The sequence below is a fragment of the Phaenicophaeus curvirostris genome, chromosome 29 (genome assembly GCF_032191515.1).
Source record: "Phaenicophaeus curvirostris isolate KB17595 chromosome 29, BPBGC_Pcur_1.0, whole genome shotgun sequence".
Classification (NCBI taxonomy): Eukaryota; Metazoa; Chordata; class Aves; order Cuculiformes; family Cuculidae; genus Phaenicophaeus; species Phaenicophaeus curvirostris.
Window position 1 is genome coordinate 462,999 of NC_091420.1, and position 15,079 is coordinate 478,077.

At 45.1% G+C, this 15,079-nt stretch overlaps 1 long non-coding RNA gene across 1 annotated transcript; it reads right to left on the reverse strand.

The window, feature by feature from the left end:
- Positions 1-1,598: 1,598 nt before the first annotated feature.
- LOC138732154 (uncharacterized) lies at positions 1,599-3,395 on the reverse strand. The gene is made up of 3 exons (XR_011339253.1): positions 3,204-3,395; positions 2,922-3,005; positions 1,599-1,788 (listed from the first exon to the last, which is right to left on the reverse strand). It is a non-coding gene; the product is annotated as an uncharacterized lncRNA (long non-coding RNA).
- Positions 3,396-15,079: the final 11,684 nt, after the last annotated feature.

Sequence of the window (15,079 nt, forward strand, 5' to 3'; positions counted from 1 at the left end):
CTAAATCGTAAACCAAAATCTAACCCTAACCCTAATTACCATAACCCTAAACTTAAACCTAACCCTAACTCTGACTCCTAATCATAAATCTAACCCTAACCCCTAACCTTAACCCCTAACACTAAACCTAAGCCTAACCCTAACTCTAACACTAACCCTAACCCCTAACCCTAAACCATCACCCTAACACTCACGTTAATCCTAAACCTAACCATAACCCAAACCCTAACACTAACCCTAAAACTAACCCCAAATGCTTACCCTAACCCCAACCCTAAACCTAAACTTATATTCTAACCCTAATACTAAACCTTAGCCTAATGACCCTAACCCTAAAACTCCTAACCGTAACGCTAATCCTAGCCCCTAACCCTTACCCTAACCACAACCCTTAACCCTACACCTAAACCTACTCTAATCCTTAACCACAACCCTAACCCCTAAGCCTAACCCTAATGTCCACAAGCCTAAAGCAAACCCTGACCCCTAACCCTAATCCCCTAACCCTAACAATAACCCTGACCCCAAACCCTAACCTTACAACCTAACCCTAATGACCCTAATACTAACTCTGACCCTAACTCTAATCTTAAGCCCTAACACTAACCCCAACACCTAACCCTAAGCCCTAACCATCACCCTGACCTCTAACCCAAAGCCTAAGCCTAACCTTGAACCTAACCCCTTACACTAACCCTAACCCCTAACCCAACCCTAATGCTAACCCTAACCCTAGCCCTAAGCCTAACCCCTAACCCTAATGACCCTAAACCTAACCCTAATCCTAACCCTGACCCTAACACTAACCCTAACTGCTAACCCTAATCCTAACCCTACCTACCCCCCTACCCCCCACCCCCCCACCCAACACCCCCCCACACCCCCCCACACCCCCCCTTCCCTTCCCCTCCCCTTCCCCTTCCCCCTGCTTCCCCCCAATACCCCCCCCATTAACCCCCCCCCCATTAACCCCTAACCATTAACCCCTGACCCTAACCATTAACCCCTAACCCCTTACCCTGGGCGCCATTAGATTTAGGGTTATGGTTAGCGTTAGGGCGCCATTTGTCTCAGGGTTAGGGGTACAGTGCCATTTTTGTAAGGTTTGGGTGAGGGGTAGGGGTAGCTTTAGGCTTAGCATTAAGATTTAGGATTAGGGTTCCCGTTAGGGTAAAGGTTAGGGTTAGGGCGCCAGTGGGGTTATGGTTAGAGCCAGGGGGAGGGTTTGGGTTAGGGTTAGTTTTAGGCTTAGGGAGAGCAGCCTCCTAAGAAAAACGCCTTCCCTGTGAGGGTAACCTGGGGCTGTGGCTATTAAATTGAGTCTTTAGGCAGTGCTCTTTGCTACTAACTCGTAATCATCGAATAGTTTGGGTTTGAAGGGGCCTCAAAGCCCACCCAGTCCCACCCCTGCCATGGGCAGGGACACCTCCCACTGGACCAGGGGCTCCAAGCCCCATCCAGCCTGGCCTTGACCCCTCCAGGGATGGGGCAGCCACCCCTGCTCTGGGCAACCTGGGCCAGGGGCTCCCCATCCTTACATCTCCTCCCCAGGCCCAGGGGAGAATATTTGGGAAGCTGAAACTTCTTTAAGCCGAAAGAAGAAGTGAAACTTGAAGCCCACATCAAGGTGCTTCCTCTGCCGCCGGCCGCGTGATGGGCAAAGGTGGCCAGACAGTGGGTGGGGGCTGCTGGGACGCTCCCTCTGCTCTGGGGACTTGGAGCTGGGCATCACCCAGCACCCCTGCTCGCCACGAGGGAAAACTTCTCGCGGAAATAAGGCGTGTGACTCTGGAAAGAAAAGGAAAAATCCTTTAAACACGAAGTTGAGGCAGAAAATATGCACAAATATCAACAGGGGGAAACCCTCTTCTCCAGGAGACGTAAGGGCCAGGTATCCCAAACCCACCGGCTGCGGCATCTCGTGTAGGGAAGTAGGAAGCAGACACCAGATGTAAGGATGGAGAACACAGCTCTGCCCTTCCGAGGCCACTGTGAAGCTCCAACCCCACCAGCCACGCACCAACCCCAGAGCGAGGGATAGAACCTCCATCCCTGCTCCAGGCACAATCAGCAGTGCTCTTTGCTACTAACTCATAATCATCAAATGGTTTGGGTTGGAAGGGGCCTCAAAGCCCATCCAGTGCCACCCCTGCCATGGGCAGGGACACCTCCCACTGGACCAGGCTGCTCCAAGCCCCATCCAGCCTGGCCTTGAACATCTCCAGGGATGGGGCAGCCACCCCTGCTCTGGGCAACCTGGGCCAGGGCCTCACTGTCCTCATCGTGAGGAATTTGGATTGGACATTAGGACAAAAATCCTCCCCCTTCCAATTTAAAGCCACCCCCCTTGCCCTATCGCTCCATGCCCTTGGGAAGCCCCTCCCCAGCTTTCCTGGAGCCCAACTCAGGGAAACACCCGCTCAACCCTCTGCTTTGTCACACACCAGGACTTGTGCTCCCAACAAGAATAATCATCCCAAATTCCAAACCCATTTCCAAAGCCTGTGTTCTCCAACAAGAGCTAAACAGTTTGTCTTGGGAAGTGGGGGCAAAGTCAGATTCACCTGAACACGGCAGACTAATTCAAAAAAATGAAGCCTTCAGCCAGCAAGGAGAGGTCATGCTGAAAGATTTCATCCCAGCATGGTTAAGACCAGGTTGGATGGTGCTTTGAGTAAGCTGGTGGGGAAGGTGTCCCTGCCCCTGGCAGGGGCTGGAACTGGATGGGATTTAAGGCCCCTCCTGACCCAAACCGCTCTGCGATTCCATGGTTTCCTGGGTCAGCTGCAGCCTAAGGTGGCACCGAAAGAACATGAGATGCTTACGACTCTTTTCTAAAAGCTTGGACTTAGAGAGTGTCAAGACCTCTAAAGAGAAGGAGTTGAGAGTTCACATTTCGCATCCCAGTAGTGCTCACCTACATGCGTCCTCATGCTGTGAAGTGTTCGCTCTGATCAATCCAGCTCCAGTTGCCTTTTTCCTGGCTTTCTTCTTGCAGGTATTTGCTGTTGAAAACAAAGCAAAATCACTCTTTGCCTCAAGAACGTAGGTCAACAAAATTTCTCATGTCGGTGACGTGTGATTACAAGGGGACTGTCAGACAAAGCACAAACTTCTGCTGCACACACATCAAAATCAACACGGTTTTTCTCACCAGTTTCCTCTCCCCATCCAATTCCAAACGAAAAGCCAGTTTGACTCACCACCAGAGTCCAACGGTTTGTCAGGTGGACAGGGACAAAGACAACATCCTGCTTGAAGAGATCCGCACCTGTGGTCCAACTCCTCACTGCTGCGTAACCCCAAGAACTTAGTATTTGATAGAAGAAAGCAGGAAAAGCATGAACTGCTGGATATCCTTCCTTCTTACTTCTTTCCATCACAAGGTTCATGTAGAAATTCATGATCTATAACATAAAGAGTAAGCTTGAGATGTAAAACAAGACGCTCGCTTACCAAAAGAATGAAGTAGCAACAAGGGCCACGAGGCTTCTCGCCGAACGAGGATATCGTCATGCTGCGGCCAGTTTTACCTCAGAATTGAGCCAGCAATATTTCTGCAGCGTGCGGACATCACCACGAGTGATGTTCATTTGGAAGACACCGCTAACGATGTCATTTGGCTCCCCGTGGCTAAACGCAGCCTTGATCTCTCTCTCCATGGCCTAAAACAAACAATTAAATGGGGAAGGACTCGTGAAATGGAGCAATGAGCACACTAACAAGCTTTCAGCTGCAAGAATGCCTGCAATGAAGCTCAGGTACCAGCTTTTTGCTAATTTGGCAACAGCACTTCATTGCTGGTTCAGCACCCCAACTTTCAACTTCACAGCCCAGCTTTGCCCCGGTTTGTTTCCACAAAAGGAAGCCGATAGCCAACATGTGGACACCAAACACACTAAAGCAGCTGAAAAATTAACAGAAGTGGAGCAAACCCCTTTCCCGTGGGATGCTGCAGCCCTTGCCACACTGAGGGTTAAGGAAGGAAAACTGGTTCCATGAGGCATTTTACCTACAAGAGAAGTGTATAAGCTCTCAGTAACTATAAAAGAAATCCGTTTCCTGTCAGAAGCTTCACAAGAGGTAAGTTATTTTTTGTTACTTTTATCATATTAGCACTTCTGGCAACAGAGCGCTGCCCCCTTCCAAGACTTGGTGCACGTGAGGGCAAATAAAGCGCTAGACACTAATTTCCCAGCAGCGTTGCTGCAGCTTCTTTAACTACATCCATGGGGCTGTTACCAGCGGCCACCTGGGCGTTTACACACAGCCGGTTGTCTCAGTTCAAAAGGCACCTTCACCTCTTCAGCAGCACAGAAGAACCTCCCCATCCTCCTGGCTCGCGACGCTGCAGGCGCTGGCACAGCGGCTCCTTCATGAGCGGCCTCGGAGTCAAGATGCCTGCAGAGCAGGCTTGACGTGGGTTGTGCCGTTCCCGTCTGCACTGAAAACAGCGACAGCAAAAGACGCCACATCAGAGAAAACTCAAACACGCACCTTTGTCTCAAGCTCCACCAGCAGCTGTTTTGAAAAACACACGCACTGGTGATGGAGTCGGACACGAGGGGTTTGGGGCCCCCAAGTAAAGACCTGCTGTCTCCAACTGGCCAACGGGAAAATAGAGAGGAGTGAAAGTGCAAATTGGAGCGACTGCCTCGAGGATGAACTGGTGTTCAACCTGCACACGTTCTGTCCGGGGAGGCCAAGGCCCGAGTCAAAGAGAAGCCTAAAGAACTGTGCAGGTACGTTATTCCCACCAGCAGGGGCTTTGAATCCCCCGGGGCAGCGCGAGGTGTCCCTGCCCGGGGCAGCGGGTGGGACTCGATGGGCTTGGAGGCTCCTTTGAACCCAAACCGCTCTGCGATTCTACGATCCCCTCCCTTCAGCTGTTCATACGCATCAAGGAGACCCCCTGAGCCTTCTCTTCTCCAGGCTGAACACAAGAAGAGGTTGTTGAGGTTTTTGATCTTATAAAACATCAACTTATTTTTGCTCTTTCCAATTAACTATTTAGGACCTTTTCACAAGCATTTCTGGCCTCAGCCTCTTCTCAAGTTCAACAGTTCATCCCACCGCAGACCTTTAATGTCTATTTAATCTCTCGCATCTAGGAAGCGTCTGGATTTAAAGGCAAAGCTGGACACGGGCTGGGGGGAAGCAGCTGCAGGTCTCCCCTCGTACAGCTGCCGGGAGGAGCCCCAGAAGAGCCTGGAGAAACCCCTCCACGTGGACACAGACACAGACGTGGGCAACACCGAGGGAGCTGGAGGAGAGAGTGACAGTTACACATTTCAGAGAAGAAGTCAAAGCAAACAGAAGGGGTTTTACCTCAGTCGGGCAACGGGCTCGTGATAAAAGGTCCGTGTTTCCTTGTTCAAGCAAGTGGTGGTTCCATGAGGCCTTTTCCCTACAGGAGAAGGGGATGAGGCCACGGAGACCCCGCCCCCTCCTCTCCCCGGCTCCCCCCCTCCATCCCCATCTATGGCCGCTCCCCGCCCCTCCTCCCCGCCTGCGGCCGGGGGGGACCCTGAGCGGCCATTCTGGGGCCTCGTGAGCCCTTGGGGGGACCCCGAGCGGCCATTTTGGGGCCTCGTGAGCCCTCGGGGGGGAAGGTGTTTGTGTCGATCGATCGCCCCCGGGGGCTTGAAGTTTGGCCCCAGAGCCGCTGGCTCCATGTCCCCAACAGTGTGAAATCCAGGTGTCCTGGTCATATTCTCACAGGAGGATTTAGCAGAAAGGGTGTTTAAATTAGAAATCCTCCAGGGCTTCGTTCACAATAATTTAATACGTCTCTGGGGTTTCACTGTCTCCACATGGAAAGAGAATTTCCAATAAAATGCACGGTAACAGACAGAGATTTCCCTAAACTTTTAGTAACGTTTTTCATAATGTGTGCTAGGAATATAATAGTTTATAAATTCTGTATTTGAACCCATTAAACATTGTCCTCTTAGTGCTTTTATTTGTGAGCAGAAGGACTGTTCACTCCTACACAGAACCGTGTCGTATTTGTGGACAATGAGAGAAATTCCTTAGGGAAAGGAATATTCTGGAATAAAAGAATTAGTTATGGTAATTCATGGTTGGTTGGTGAATAACAGAGCAGTGAAGTGCAAATAATGAAGCAGAAAGCGCAATCCTTGTTCAGAAATTGGATCAAACAGAAAGTTCTTAAGGACCAGAAATGTTTATGGGGTTCTTGGTTTCATTTGGGTTTCATGAAGGTCCAAGGAAAATCATTCTTTGCCTTCAAATCTTTTCTGCAAAGTTTGAAGAAGCTTTGGGAGTGGGAGACTAATAGAAACGCTTTTGTACCCCTAAATCCTACCTGAATTACAATGTTCAATCACAAGGGGGCAGTTCTGCTTCACAAATAACTTCTTTACTCTCTTTGCTGTTGATCCAGCCTCAAAAAATGTCACCGCGTGTCTCCTGCCTCAGTTCGTCCTTTTTTCCTAATGAATAAGCATTCTTCACATATCTGAAAGAGGACAGCTTAATATATTTACTCTACTTCGATCCTGTAGACTTATAGTGCAAGACTATTAATAAAAATGAGGTTACAGAGCTTCTTCATGTTCTTTTCCTTTAGCTGCAATGCGCACTGTGAACTTTCATCGAAGTGATTTATATCGAGAATTACTCAAGTTGTTCCTATTGGTATTTTTAAATTTTGGCTACAAGCAAATTATCTGATTATCTTATCTGAATTTTGATATTTTTATATTATCATTATTTAAAACTGATACTGTTGGAAATTTTTAACAGGATCTAAGTTACAGGTGTACAACTACCTCCTGAGGATCATTTCGTGCTCACCTCGAGTTCCTACTGGAAACAGGGACCTGGGTTACCAGCTGCTATTGCAGGAGCTGTTCTAGGGTGTGTTTGCTCCTCTTCTCAATCCTTCTCAGTCGTTTATGAATTAAAAATGTTGTGATAATTGTGTGGCTGCGTTGGCTTCTTCTTGGTTTGGGGTTAATTTGCTTCATTTCTCACACAGAAATTGGTTTGCTATGGCTTTCAGACCCAAGTTTTTCTTTTGGGTTCGTCTGTGTCTGCATTTTGAGTGTAAGAGCCAAAATCGACAAAAGTTTCTTGGAGATACCCTACGGAATAACATGCGACTGGATCCTGGGCACCTCACTCAGAGGCAGAGAGCGCTGAAAAAGTGTAATGTTGTCATTTTAATTTTCTCCCCTAAAGTTGGCTTTGGACTGAAAAAACTCCTGTAAGAACATCAACAGGAGAGAGTGCAGCAGCTTTTGACCTTGTTCTTCCACCCCTTGTTGTCATTTATCCTTTTCTGAGTATGTATAGAGAGTAAATGCTTTAATTTATCTTCTCCAACTGGCATCATCTTACTACTTGATTTTCTCATGAGCAAAATGGCCAAACCATCCCTTTTGGTCTTTTGTGGCTCTGGCTGATCCTATCTGCTGCTTCACTTTGGCTGCTTTCCATCATGAGCATCTTCAGTGTCTCTGGTGCACGACTGTGATTTAAAAATAAATTGAATTGGCTTATTGAAGACTTGACTTTCACTCCTCCCTTTCCCTGGGCAGACTTGAAGATGCTCTGTCCCAGCGAACACCTAAAGGAGAATGAAAACTCCTACATTTTCCTCCTGCTGGTCACTGCTGGAAAATGGCAAATATCCTGAGCCCTTTTGAAGGTTTGTTCTTGCATCTCCCTGGTTTTGGTGATATCAATTTGCTAATTAACTTTTATTACAATAGTAAGACATTACAATGATGTCTTGATTGCCTTACTTGATTTTCATACTGTATCTTTTTCTTAGGCCCTTAACCCAGCTGTTTTTAATCGACAGTGTCATCTCCCATCCCCACTGAGGGCATCTGTGGGCAAGATCTCAACTGGGAGGTAACTGGGGGGGAATTGGGGTTCCTGAGGCGCAATTGGTGGGTTAGGGGAGCATTTGGGGGTCTAGGGGGCAATTAGTGGAGGAATTGGGGTTCCTGGGTGGGATCTGGGGGGGAATTGGGATTCTTAAGGGGCAACTGGGAGGCAATTGGGGAGCAACTGGGGTTCCTGGGGAGGGACTTGGGGGGGAAGGGGGGACAACTGGGGCTCTTGAGAGGCAATTGGGGGGCAATTGCAGACAACTGGCAGGGACAGGGGTGTTTGGGAGATGCTGGGGGGCAACTGGGGGGGAATTGGTGTTCCTGGAGGGAATCTGGGGGGGCAATTGGGGTTCCTGGGGGGTAAGTGGGAGGCAAGAGGCAGGATTTGAGGTTCCTGGGGGGCAATTGGGCAGTGAGGGGGGCAATTGGGAGGTGAACAGGGGCATACGGGGGGTCTGGGGCCAATTGCTGGGGTCATTGGGGTTCCTGGGGGGCAATTCGGGTTCTTGAAGGGGTTTTGGGGGGTAGTTTGGGTTCTTGAGGGGCAACTGGAGGGTGAGGGGGCAATTTTGGGGGCAACAAGGGTGTTTGGGGGGGAGTTCGGGTTCCGGGGGGGAATTGAGGGGGCAGTTGGGGTACTTGAGGTGCAATTGTGGGACAGGGGAGGCAATTGTGGTTCCTGGGGGGCAACTGGTGAGTGAGGGGGCGATTTAGGGGGAGGAAAAGGCGTTTTGGGAGGCTGGGAATTTGTGGGGGGGAGTTGGATTTCCTGGAGGGATTTGGGGAGGCGGAATTTGGGTTCCTGGGGATGATTTGGGGGGTGAGGTGGGCAATTGGGGGGGGAGGGGACAAGGGCATTTGGGGTTCTGGGGGGCAAAAGAGGGGGGGAAATGGGGTCCTGGGGAGAGGATCGGGGGGTTGGAGGCAAAAGGGAGGGGAAATGGGGGAGGAAATGGGTCTGGGGAGGGGGAAATTTGGGGTTGGGGGGCAAAGAGGGGGGACAGATGGAGTCCTGGGAGGGGAAATGGGGGGGTTGGGGGGCAAAAAGGGGGGGAATGTAGGAGAGTGAGTGTAAAATGGGTCCGGGGCAGTAATGGGGATTTTGGGGGGGAAAAGAGGGGGGAAATAGGGGGCAAAATGGGTCCTGGGGGAGTTAATGTGGGGAAACTGGAGGGATTAGGGGTAAAAAGGGGGAGTAATGTGGGGGAAAATGGGTCCTGGGGGGAAATGGTGAGGAGGGAAAAGTGGGGTGAATTGGGGGGATTAGGGGGCAATGGGTAGGAAATGGGGGGGTTGAGGGGCAAAAGGGGGGTTGAATGAGGGGAAAAAGGGGTCCAGGAGGGTACTGGGGGGTGGTGGAATGGGTCCTGAGGGGGGAAAAAGGGGGAATTGGGGAGCAAAAGGTGGAGGCAGGGGAGTGGGGTCTTGGTGTGGAAATGAGGGGGTTGGAGGGCAACAGCGGGGGAGATGAGGGGCAATGGGGGGGAAAATTGGGTCCTGGGGGGAGAAATGGAGGGTAATGGGGGAGTTAGGGGGTAATGGGTGGGAAAATGGTTTCTGGGGCAGGAAACGGGGGTGTAATGGGGGAGTGTTCAGGGGTAATGGGGGGGGAAATGGTTCCGGGGGGGAAGGGGGAAATGAAGTGGGGGGAAGGGGGGACTGGGGGGGAGAATGGGTCCTAGGGGGTTTGGGGGGCAAAACAGGGAGGAAATGGGGGGCAGTGTGGGGAAATGGGGTGTTGGGGTGCAGCAAGGGTGGGAGATGGGGACAGTGGGGGGGGAAATTAATCGGGGGGGTAAATGGGGGGTTTTAGTGGGAAAATGGGTCCTGGGGGGCAAAAAGTGGGAGCTGGGGGGCAAAAGGAGGGGGAAATGGGGTTGGGGGGGAAGTAACGGGGTTGGGGGGCATCCCGCTCTCTCCAGTTTTCTGGTCCTGTTGTCAGCGGGGTTTGATGTGGGGCGGGGGGACCCACTTGGGGGGAGCCTGGTGTCCCCCCCACCTTCGGGGTGCTGACCCACCTGCTGGGGGGCACCTCGTCCTCCTGCTCGACGTGAGGGGGGCCGTGGTGGGGGGATTGGGGTCCCACGGTGAGGGTCGTATGGGAAATATTGGGGTCTGGGGCGGTCAAGGGTGGTTATTGGGAGCCCACTGGGGGGTCAAGGGTGGTAATTGTGGTCCCCAAAGGGAGGTTTGGGGTGGTCAGGGAGGGCTAATTGGGGTCTGGAGGGGGCCAAGGGGGGATAAGTGTGGTCGGGGGGGAGTCAAAGTGGTTAATTGGGGTCTGGGGGGGATCCAGGGTGGGTAATTGGGGTCAAGGGGGCTAATTGTGTTCCCCATGGGGGGGTTGAGGGGTTCAATGGGGGTGGTTGGGGTCAGAGGGTGTTATTGGGGTTTGACGTGGGTCAAGGGGAGTTATTGAGGTCCCCATAGGAGGTCAAGGGGGGGTCTGTGGGGGTAATTGGGGTCACGGGGTGTAATTGGGGTTTGAAGGAGGTTAAGGAGGGTAATTGAGGTCCCCATGGGGGGTCAAGGGGTTGTCATTGGGGGTAATTGGGGTCACGGCAGGTAATTGGGGTTTGAAGGAGGTCAAGGTCACAGGGGGGTAATTGGGGTCCCCATGGAGGGGGTCAAAGGGGGTAATTGGGGTCTGAGGGGGGTCAAGGGGGGTAATTGCCTCACACCAAAATTCATAGAATATAAAATTGCATTATAAACTAAAAATCTGGTTTTATCCCCAAGTAATAATTAGATACAGAAAAGTGTTCGAGAATGTTATTAGTCCAAATGTGTGCATTGACTTCAAGTTCTGACTGTTTACATTTTTTATATTGAGAAATGTAATAAGCACATATCAAAACCTTTTTTCTTTGTTTCAGGTTTGTCATTACGTTTGTCTTGAATTGCAAATCATTAATTTGAAAATTGTATTTAAGTATAAATTGAAATCACCTGTAATGAAGGCTATTTGTTATTTGGCTTAGTGAAAAGGGATAACTAAAAGCAAAAAAGGAAAAAAAAACATTGAATACATTGTCATTTCTTATATAGTTTTGTCTGTTTAATTTTAAAATGTAATGATTTTCATTTAAGTGATCAGTTAAAACTACTGATCACACCAACTGAATGATGAAGCCATTTACTATTTGCTGACTTTCTGCTCAAAGGAAATATATATTATAGTATTAATTCTCACAATACAAACTACTGTTCATTTACAGCATTATGAACCTGATGTCTGTAATTATGTTATTTATTATTAAGTAATGTTATCAATCCTGTATTTACTGCAGTTTTGCTGCATCTTCTTATTCACACTTCGGTGCAGAAATACATATATGCAGGAAAAACAGTCTAGAAACATTGCTTTTCCTTCTATTTATAATATAAATAATACATAAACTCAAAAAACCTTGAAAACTTTAACAAACACCTTGATCTAATGAGATTAAAAAAATATAACTTTAGCTGTAATGCCACCATGCTTATATATATGTATAAAAAATATATAATAGAAATACCTATCTCATATATATATATATATATATATATAAAATGTCATGTATATTTACCATACAATTGATGCCAAAGTATCTCTCTATTTGTGCAAGAAGACTGAAATATATGTTTTATATATATATAATGCTTTGTGGTTTTACAGTTAAATACTTAATTTATTAAAATTAAAAAAGAAAAACAAACCATAAAAAACCTGGACAATAAAGTGGTTTTTAGGATAGGGTTTTTTTTCCTTTCAAAATACTCAGTTCCACATAAATGAGTTATGATGGGACAATCTGAATATCTGAAAGAGGCAAATACACTTATTTTTTTCCCCGCACATCACAGAAGAAATAAAATAGATGGACTTTTCTTTATTTGAAAAAGGGCATTTTTCTTCTTAATAATTTTGGTTGATAAAAATGGAATTAAACGTAAGCCTTTCTAAATACACAGTGCAAGAATATTAGATGCAAGATACTTGTTTTTTAATTAGTTCACAGAAAAAAAAAAATCTTACTTCTTAAGTAATGGTACAATAGCAATTAATGCTTGCAGAGCTCTGGAACAAAGTTTTACCTATTTTTGTATCCTATTAACTAACAGGAGAGGCTGTAGATGAAAAATAAACTCTTTTTCAAGGACAAATGTAAGAAGAAATGGATCGTTGTCAAAGGTGATTGTCATGGCTTTGGATGAATTAACATCTTATTTTAATAATTGACCCTGTTTTTAATTCTAAGGATAGTTTAAAAAGCTAACTGATTTCTTTATATATATTTTTAATAATAAACAGGACTTCTGTATGACTTGTGTGGTTTTCTCCCTCACTTTTTTCCTCTTGCTTGTTCTCTCTCCAGGTTTTCCTGATTTTTATCCAAACTCTTTAAACTGCACTTGGACAACTGAAGTGTCACCTGGCAAGGGTAAGAATCTAATGGGAATTGCATCTGCCTACATAATGTCTGTGTTTAAAAAATTGAAACACACAAACACAATAAAATCCCATTTATGTATTGAGTTAAATTAGTGCTTTCTGCCGTTCTTCTGAGGAAGAATGATTTTGCAAAATAAATATCTTTGAATGTGGTGTTAAAATTTTGTGTTTATTCTGCAACAGAAACATTCTTTAAATTATTACCAGAAGAAATGTGTTTTAGTTTCTTTTAGAAAAAGGAGGGGAAAAAAGTAGAAGAGATAAAATACATTAAAATAATAGTTACATATTAAATTGCACTAAAGATTTGGTGAAAGCTGTCGGGATCCTGTTGGTTGCTCTTCTACGTTATTAAGCATGAAGAAGCAGATTTGATCTGTTGATTAGTAACCTTAGATTTCAGATTTAAATCTGAATTTAAATTATATATATTTAGGCAATACATATAGTAAAGTAGCATTTGGATGCTATTATGTGTGAGATATATATATATAACTATATATAATATAATATAATCATAGAATAACCAGGTTGGAAGAGACCCACCAGATCATCAAGTCCAACCATTCCTATCAATATATATATAACTATATAACTATATATATAAATATATATAACTATATAATATATAACTATATTGCAAGTTTCTGCTGTTTAAAATCTTCTTACAGACTGGGTTTTTGTTTAAAATTTATATGGCATTTTAAATGTGAATCGTACGAGGAGCCTTTCCATGAAGAATTTTATTCCCTACAGTAAATAATTGTATTTGAAAACCTAATGGAAATTCAAAATTGAAAAAACAGGCATGACTTGAGTAAAAGATTGGTCCCAGAAAATATGAATCTGTATATACGGAAGACTGTTCACAAATCTTGTATCTGTGGGCACTTCCTCGAAGGTTAGAATAAAAGATAGAATTCTGTTGGACAAAAATGCAAAAAATAAAACCTGAATACAAAGTTTTAGCCAATTATTAATGTACATCTCCTGGTTTAATAGTAAGACTATGACAGAGGTTCTAAATGAAGGAGACATGGAGGAACTTGAATAAAATCTGTACCATACAAATTTTGATTTTCAGAGTGCTGTATACAAATAGCTCTGAATTCCATCAGTTCTCTGAGGGGAGGGATTGATTTCCAGCGAGCTAAACAAACATCCACACTGCACATTTGGATTGGTTAAGCCCGAGTTCTTTCTGCAAGTTTTATTTTCTGCATGTTTTATTTTCTGTGTGTCACGTTTGGATTCCGTGTGTGACTTTTTCTAAAACTCTTTCCATATACTCTAAGTTTTGCTTCTGTGTCACCTCTTTACAAAGGAAGAGAAAAAAACTTCCCTTTTAATGCTTGTCTTTTCCCCTTTTTAATATTTTTAAAGGTGTCCAGCTGTTTTTTCACACCTTTCACCTTGAGAGCTCTCATGATTATTTCCTCATTACTGAAAATGCAAATTTTACTGCACGGCTTTGATTTATATCTGATGTTTCAATTTCTCATGAAGGCTTCAGCATCACTTTTTCAGGCAAGAAATTCAATTCTGCTACATGTCTGGAAACTGTTTTCAGATATTTTTAGTTGTAGATGGAAAAAACATTATGAAGAATCGGGAAAAAAGAGCAATATAAATTATATAGTCCTTATTGTAGAAAATGGGCCAAGGTATATAGGGTGGCGAACAGATAGACAAGAATGTTTGTTATGACTCTTTTAAGGAAACTCAAGCACATTTTTTGAAAATGTGGTCATATATCTTTTCATTCACCCTTTATTTGACTTTTTGTTACATTTTTCTTCATATGTAATTTGGTTTTTTTAACTCATTTGACTTCTTGTTACATCTTTCTTCATATATAATTTATTTCTTTTTAACTCTCTCACTTCTAAATCTGTTTGGGGGTTGAAATGAATCACGAGTTATGTACAAGGCTTGTAAATAATTAAAGAAAATGATAAAATATTAAAACTTTTACAGTACAAGCTGATTGCAGCCCTAGAAAATAAGAAAATAAATGCAATGTTGGTGGGACACAATAGACAGCTAATTACCGTAGATATAGCCATAAAGACACACAGAAACAGGACTGAGTATCAGTAGAGGAGACAACTCTGAAATGCACATTTTCCAAGTGTTCCATACTGACACAATGCAACTGGCTGGTTTTAAGGGTCCTTTTTCATATTGTGTTTTCATTCGTTTAACTCTTACCTGGCTTGTTTTGGTTTGGCTTGTTTTGTTTACATTCTAAATCCTGTAATACAGCGTCGTGAACTACAGTATTTAAACATAATGTCGTCTTGTTCAAAGTCAGCTCCAGGTCAGCGAATAGTTCTTTTCTGGGAAAAACCCTGGGGCTGGAAAAAATACCAAGTTTTATGAATCCAGTTTTGGTAGCCCTATTTTTATCCTTTTTGTTATCTTAAGAGACACTTTATGTAGATTAGTGTGAAAATTCGATTTGAAATTATAAGTTTCCTTATAGTGAAGGTGGGAAGGAAAAAAAAAAAAGAGACCCCTCTGTATAAGTATAAATCAGTAAGTATTGACTTTATTAATCTAGACATTCCTAACTTTGTTGTTACACCTGTTCTTTTTAACAAGACTGAATTACACCATGAAATAAGCAAACCTTTAAGAATCCCCTACGGGATTAGAAAGTTACTGTCGAAAGAACAGCATTTCAATCATATCCCTTCTCAGCCTTCTCTTGTCCAAACTGAGTCTCTGCTTCTAAAACATAAACCCCTCAACAACTGCCCGTGTCTGTGATTTCTAC